Raw genomic sequence first — 7,888 nt, forward strand, 5'->3', positions numbered from 1 at the left:
TAAATGCTTCCTGTATATATTGAAATAAATGTTTTCCATTTTACTCTAATTCAATTCCAGGTACTTAGAAAATCAATGATGCTCTTGGGAGAATTTCCTGACAAGTATCAAAATCCCTTGACTTGCAGTAGGACAAGGTTTTCTTGGTGCAGCCACCTAAGGTCCACGGCTGTCAGGAGACTAGTGTGCTAACTTTAACCATCTCAGATGTGCAAGTGAGAAGGTTTTGCCAGAGACTTGGAAGGAAGTCTAGGTGAAAGAAATATAAAAATGAATTATTTCTCATCAGGCATATACATTTTAAAGAATTGTCTGAATTTTTTTATTGTTTTAAAGTGTTAGGTGGCAATCTAGATATCCAGAAGAAATATTCATAAATCCTTAGAAGCAACTTTGCATGAGGATTTGTAAAAGCTTCAATAATAAAGGAATAGAAATAATTTAAAAGTTGGGAATTCACTATAGATCAAATTGCTGAACACTCACATCTGCAAGTTACCATTTCCTATCATATTTGACCGAATAATTGGTAAGACCCCACAATCTCCAGCACAGGGATTTTACTCAGAAGGAACTGTTGTCACAACCCCAGGTAAATGATAAATAAGTGACTTATTGGTAAGACTTACTGTAAGATAATTTTTACAGTTCTTTGGAAGGACTATTCTACTGAAACTCATTATGTAGAAAAGAGCAGTCTTACGGACAGTGCGTTGGACAAAGAGAAGAGAACCGGTCCCATATGCACCATCTTTCACTTGTTGTCTTATTGCCCCGACTTACTTCATGACCAGTTTGTGACAGTGTCTGATCTTCAAAGTGGAGCTAATACTTGCCTTTCTCACAGGAATATTGTGAAGATAAATGAGATAAATCATTTGAAGTGTTTTGGGCTCCACTGATGGTAAGTGCTATGTTATTTCAAAGATTTATTATTTACTTCACAAGTGACTTGTCACCATTCCTAATCTGTGTAAAGCACTTTGAATTCCTTAGAGAAAAAGTTGATATTGAGTGAAATTTTAATACAAGTGGATAAATATGCACCACATAGAATCTGTTCTGTTAGAGGCCCCGTTCCTATTGTAAGGAGAAAATAATGCATGCTGTAGCATACTAGATAAGAAGAAATGTCAGGGAATACCTGGACTTTTCAACTAGTTTCTAATGCATCCTCCCAAACTAGCCCAAGAAATGAACTTTTTCTAGTGACACACTACATTGATGTGAATACTTGGCCTACATCACACCGGTCCTTAAAATTTCCCATCTTATCTTACTATTCTATGTAAAAATAATTGACTTATCGGCCGGGTGCGGTGGCTCAAGCCTGTAATCCCAGCACTTTGGGAGGCCAAGACTGGTGGATCACGAGGTCAAGAGATCGAGACCATCCTGGTCAACATGGTGAAACCCCGTCTCTACTAAAAATACAAAAAATTAGCTGGGCACGGTGGTGCGTGCCTGTAATCCCAGCTATTCTGGAGGCTGAGGCAGGAAAATTGCCTGAACCCAGGAGGCGGAGGTTGCGGTGAGCCAAGATCGCACCATTGCACTCCAAGGGTACTTGTACTCTTGGGTAACAAGAGCGAAACTCCGTCTCAAAAAAAAATAATAATAATAATTGACTTATCAATTATTGAGCATTTTCTATTTATTTGCCACTGGATTAGATTCTGGAGATACAAAAATGGCCAAAGTAAGAAAAAGACGATGAAATTACATACAAAGGAAAGTAAGACATAGTAATCTAATCAGTTAAATTAGAAATACCGTGTGACATTAGGACCTTAAAATAATATATTATTTAAAGCTTGACACCACTAAAGCTCTCCAACAGTAGAAATAGCAGAAGTATTGAAACTTCACCCATTTCCAATTTTCAGGACACCCTAAGATAATGATTTTAGTCTCTCATACTAGTCTCCACTACAGAAAATCAGGACTGTTAGGTTTTCTATGTAGTTAATTCCATACCTTGCATCAGGAGAAAAATAGAATGGGCCTAGAAATTTTACTTCTGCCATCCATCAGGAATACGTTCAAAAGTAACAGAGGCAGTTATCAAGGAAAAAAATAAAATAAAATCTAAAGACTTTCCAGGGCTAGGCATGGTGACTCATGCCTATTATCCCAGCACTTTAGGAGGCCAAGGCTGGTGGATCACCTGAGGTCAGAAGTTCAAGACCAGCCTGGTCAACATGTTGAAACCCTGTCCCTACTAAAATACAAAACTTGGCTGGCTGTGGTGACACTCGCCTATAGTCCCAGCTACTCAGGGGGCTGAACCAGGAGAATCAATCGAGCCTGGGAGGCAGAAGTTTTAGTGAGCTGAGATTGCGCCACTGCACTCCAGCCTGGGAGACTGAGTGAGACTCTGTCTCAAAATGAAATAAATAAAAAACAAGATTCAGATGGCCATGTTGAAATAGTTTGATCATCTATTAAAAAGTATAGCAATAATACAGTTAATTGGAACACATTTGATTTATAAAAAACAAAAAATTCTTATTGATATTCATATTTCATATGTATTTATTTAATTCAGTCCTTCACCCTATATTTATTAAGTGGGCAGTTGCTAGAGCTAGCATTCTAGTGGAGAGAAAAAAATGAATAAATAAGCAAAATCTTGCATCTCAGCAGTGCTGAGTACTACGGAAAGAAATAAATGAGGAAGCTGGGCAATGAATGCTAGAGAAGCTGTGAAGAAGAGAAAGCGAACCAGAAGATTCTTTGGGAAAAGGATAGTGTAAAGAAAGAAGAATGTTGGAGATGAAGTCAGATATTTCCAGGAAATAGAATTGTGTAGAGGTTTTCGTTTTTGTTTTTTGTTTGTTTTGCCACTGGAGAAAGTTTGGTTTTCTTTTGGGTGAAAGAAGCAGCCTTTTGCAGCTGTGGGGACAATGGATTGCAGGTGGGGCAATAGTAGAAGTGAGATCACTATGTGGGAGACCACTGCAATAATCTACAAGCAGAATCATGTGAGCTTGAGTAGAAATCAGATTCCGCATATATTACCAAGGTAACATGAACAAGATTTTCTGAACCAATGCTATAGAGTCTGAGAAAAAGGTGTCAAGAGTGATACCAAAATTGTCACGTAAAGAACTGCAAGAATGGAGTTGGCATTTATGGAATTTGGAAGAGAAGCAGGTTTAGTGATAAAGAGCAGAAGCACAGAGCTGAGCATATTAAATGTTAGTTACCTATTCGGCATTCAAGAGGAGATGCAGAGTAGGCAGTGGTTACATGAGGCTAGAGTTCTGGGAAGACTGGGTTGATGACAGAAATGTATTCGTCATTAACGTCTATGTGTGTATATACATTGGACATGTGAATGCCCAGATTGAGGACGTTGAGGATTGAGAACAAGCAAAGTAGATGAAGAAAGGTGATCAAGAAGAACCATGAAAGTGTTATCCTGGAATCCAAGTGAAGACAGTGTTTCAAAGGTAATTAAAATAAAAAAGAAGGGTGAATTAGCAGTAAGAGGTATATCGTTTTTACGAATATTAATAAACAAGTTGTTGTTATATCATTTGGGAGTTTTACATGTGTTCTATGCTTGTTTGCCAAGTTTATCTGGGTGTAACTCAAGTCATTCTGGAAAATGTAGCCACATACCAAGAATAGAAAGGAATGGTGAACAGTGATAGTCACTCATAAGAACCCTATTGAAACTGGCTCCAACTATGTATAACATATATGGCTACACATAAAATCTCAGGGGAAAGAATGTGCCACACTATTTCAGAATTTTGATCAGTTAGTCAAAGAACTCACAATGAGAGAGTGCAGTTTCAGTCCTTTATCTCCTAGGAGATGAAAATACTGGATGGATTTTTTTGAATAATTATTATTAATAAAAATAATAATGAAGTTAATAAAATTAAACAAAGTTACCTCATTTCAAAGACAATTCAATGTGTTAAGTATTTGCAGGCTACTTAAAACTTGATTTATTGGAAAGACAACAATTTCTAGACATAAAAATATATGTGAGAAAGACGGTATATCAGAATATCGAACAAGAAAACATTATGGTTAAAAAGGGCTCAGCCAAATTATATATCGCTGTGGTTTAATTCCCTTGTACTGGGGGCTGAGAGAAGATCTTCAGTAACTGATTGATTACCTTGATTCTGAAACATCTGCTCTTCTGAGGGGAGGGAAGTCTAGAATGATCAATAACATTCCAGAAAGAAATCAATATATGATTGATTTTCTGAAACCTCAGGAAGGTATCAAAATCAGTATGAAAATAATTTGAGAATGTACAAAATCTGGTATAGAAATAAGGAATAATTAAAGTAAGTCTATGGAGTTGATTCTTTTAGACTAGAAGTTAAATGTAAATGCTATAAATTTAGTATTACTGCATTTGTGTATATCTTTGTTGTTAAGGTGTTTAGAAATTATAATTGCCATATAAATTATGTGAGAGAAATTAGTGAAAATCATAACTAATATTTGAATGTTTAAGAAAAATGAGTTTTCATAGTTTTATCTTTTAGATGTGAGTTTCAATATATTGAACCTTAAATGACAAAGGGAACACTCACATTTTCCTTCCCTGTAAAACCTCCTTGAATACTGAATAATTAAAGACAGCCCAGTCTTCGAGGATCTAAGTGTAGGATTACAGAGACAGACACATCAACATATTTATAAGGCATGTGGCACGTAATAACTGAGACATGCATTAGGAAAGCAGTTTTCAAACTATTTTTAAAATCCTAGAACCCTTTTAAATGCTTACAAATTATTGAGGATCTTGGACAGCTTTTACTTACATGTATTAAATTTATCAATGTTTACTCTTAAAAATTTAACATGTGGCATTTCAAAATATTTATTAATTTATTTTAAAATATAATAAACCTTTTACATGTTAAAATAACATTCTTCTGTGAAATATAGCTAGATTTTCCAAAACACAAATCTTAGAAGAAAGGCATTGTTTTAAATATTTGTAAATCTACTTAATATCCATCTTAGTAGAAGATACATGGATTTTCATATATGCTTCTATTTTTAATTTATTGTGATATGTTGTTTGGGTTGTTATATATGAAAAATATATCACTTCCTGTAAGTACATATTTAGTAAAGGGTAGAGAATTTTAATAGCCTTTTAAGGTAATTATTTTAAACTACACCAAACTTCAAGTTATTTCTAAAATGTTAGTATCAAAGAGAACTCTAAAGTAATATTAATAAATTTTCATATTATACATAACAACTCATTGATATATCTTACATATAGGGTGGATCTTTTAGCCATGCATAATTATATAACATTATAATTGATAATTTAAAAGATATTGGTTCTTAGTTATATAAATCATATAAATGTTGATAAATTATATTATATAATATCAAGCTCATAATGACTGATAAAAGCTTTCCAACATTCTAGTTTTCTCTTAAAAGTTTAATTTTTTCATAACAACAAAGACTATTAGCTGTTTATTTTTGAAGTGACGGCCTGACTTCATTTATTTACAGAAAAATGTGTGCCAAATAACCAATTTCAACATAGTGAACAAGGCACATATCATCTTAGTAGTGGTATAAAAATAATTTGAATTTGTGGAGCCCTAGAAAGGACTTAGGAATCCCCCAAATCTGTGAACCACTTATGACAACTATTGCATCAGTCCATTGTGGGAATAAAGAGATGGTACATCCACCCCAACTTGGATATTGGGGATTAGTGTCACAGAAGACTTCTAAGAGAAAAGACATCTGAGCTGAGTCTAAAGTATAATTCCTATTTAGCTGAGAGAAAACATAAGCAAAGGCATTGAGACAAGTCACGGTATGGTGCGGGTAGGAATTTCAGTAAGTTAATAGTGCTGTAGTATCAAGTCAAGGCAAAACTGGAATTGAAAGATAAAATTTGGCTGAATCAAAGAATGGAAAATATGCCACATTAGGGGATTTTAGATGTTATCCTTTAGTCAAGAGAGCATTAGCTTAAAGGAGAAGAGCAGAACTGTTAGATTTCCATTTTAGAAAGATCACCTATATAAAGCACAGACTTCAGGAGAACTAAATTGTAGGCAGAGAGGCAAGGTGTAGAGCACATTTCTCCTGCTCCTTCTTCGTTGTCTTTATTTAGTAATTACCAAAATACAAAATAACAAATGCACAGCATAAACATTTGTTATATAAAATAAAATAGAAAACAATATAGAAAGGCAAAGCTAACCTCCGTCTTTCTTCACTTTCATCACCTTGGGGTAACCGACGTTAAAGCCTGCTGTATATCTTTCAGAGGATATACAGTTTCTTTGTGATTGTGAGTAGCTTAGCTATTCAGCAAACCATTGGATACAAGACTAAGCTTACAAAAAGGTCAATCCTGGATGGGTAGGGTGTCATCAATATATGAGGCATGGTTAAAACCATGAATGTGGATGAGATCCTCCCAGAGGATCACACGGAGAGGTCAGTGCACTGTGGCCTGACATATGGGGATTACTGCAAGGAAGCCACATGCAAAGATCAGAGGTCCAGCAGGGAAAGGGGCGACAATGAGTTTTGGGTGGAAATCCTGACAACACAGGATTAAAACACTGAGGATGTGCCTTTACATTGAGAAAGTGCTGAATAAACATCCTGAAGGAGGTTGGTAGATTTTAATAAAAATTAAAAAGGGAGTTTTTATTAGACTCTAATAATTCTTCTGTATTTTTCTGCATATTATTTACATATAATACAACTCATCTTCCGTAAGGACTTCAGGGATGCTTGTGGCATCAGACTGGTACCCAGCAAAGTAAGTGAAGAATAGAGTTTACTGTAAATTTAAGTATTAGACAGATTTGTATGTTCTACAAAAATTTTAAAAATGATTATTTATTGATTCATTTCTAAAATATTAAAGAAAGTTCAAGTTTTTCAAGTGCAAGTTTTTTCAGGAAATGTTAGAAAAAGAAAACCATTGAAAAAGCAGTGACTTCAGTTTGAAAAGGGATAAGAAAATCTCCCAGAAAAAAAAAAGGTAGAGTTTGGAAGATAAAAAGGAGAAGGACATTGTGACTTTTTAATGGCTAACCTGCCATTAAATATACATAAAATCAAAATATACATAAAATCAAAAAGTGGTACAATTACTGACGTTGCTTTTCCTCATTTTTATTCAAGTGGAAATGAACATGTCCTGGAGCCCTCAGAACGAGGCTAGAGTCAGAATGCAGGCGAATGCAGGATTTTCGCATTTGAAATCTGTAAGCACTTACTATTGTCACAATGGGGAGACAACAATTCCAGTGTTTGGGTGTTTCCCCACACTATCATTTGCATTCTTCACAACACGTCTGATATAATTCAATATTTCTAATATCTATATGTCAGATACTATACTAGATACTGAAGATATTCAGATAATTAAAACACTGTTTCTCCCTGAAATAATTCACATTCTCTCTAATTAATCCTCTCTCTAAGGCACTAACAATAATACACTATGACAAATATGGTATAGAAATTGCCTTTTAAAAAGTCAAAGAAAAGTAACTCAACCATGTCTTCTTAAAGTCAGAAATATATTAAGCCTTTAATCTCTTCTCTCTTTCCCAAGATGAGGCCTATGACAAGAAAAAACAATATTTTTAGAGCTCATCTAAATATCTCCTGTATAGAAAGTATTATGAAATTTGAACCCAGTTATCAAAAGGTAAGTAGTATAATTTACTACTCTATGTCCTTACGTATGAGATGGGATCTCAGTTTATTTAGTCAGATTTGGTGACATATACAGAGATGTATTTAAGTGTTAAGTGCTTGAATAGAGTTATCTGTAGTGGGCTGATTCCATAGGCTGGCTTTATTTGAAATGCTATTTATCTTAAAGCAGATTTTTTACTTTTTCTGTAAA

General features: G+C 34.6%; 1 long non-coding RNA gene across 4 annotated transcripts in view; it reads left to right on the top strand.

Moving 5' to 3' along the window:
- The window catches only part of LOC103794583 (uncharacterized), a 455,426-nt gene extending 447,739 nt beyond the window's left edge, over positions 1 to 7,687 (top strand). For all 4 annotated transcript variants that reach the window (XR_013520575.1, XR_013520576.1, XR_013520578.1 and 1 more), the window contains 4 exons: positions 848 to 904; positions 3,349 to 3,455; positions 7,156 to 7,238; positions 7,592 to 7,687. This is a non-coding gene — a long non-coding RNA (uncharacterized LOC103794583). The remainder of the gene's footprint in view (positions 1 to 847; positions 905 to 3,348; positions 3,456 to 7,155; positions 7,239 to 7,591) is intronic.
- The last annotated feature ends 201 nt before the right edge of the window (positions 7,688 to 7,888 follow it).

Source organism: Callithrix jacchus, chromosome 7, assembly GCF_049354715.1.
Source record: "Callithrix jacchus isolate 240 chromosome 7, calJac240_pri, whole genome shotgun sequence".
NCBI classification, from domain to species: domain Eukaryota; kingdom Metazoa; phylum Chordata; class Mammalia; order Primates; family Cebidae; genus Callithrix; species Callithrix jacchus.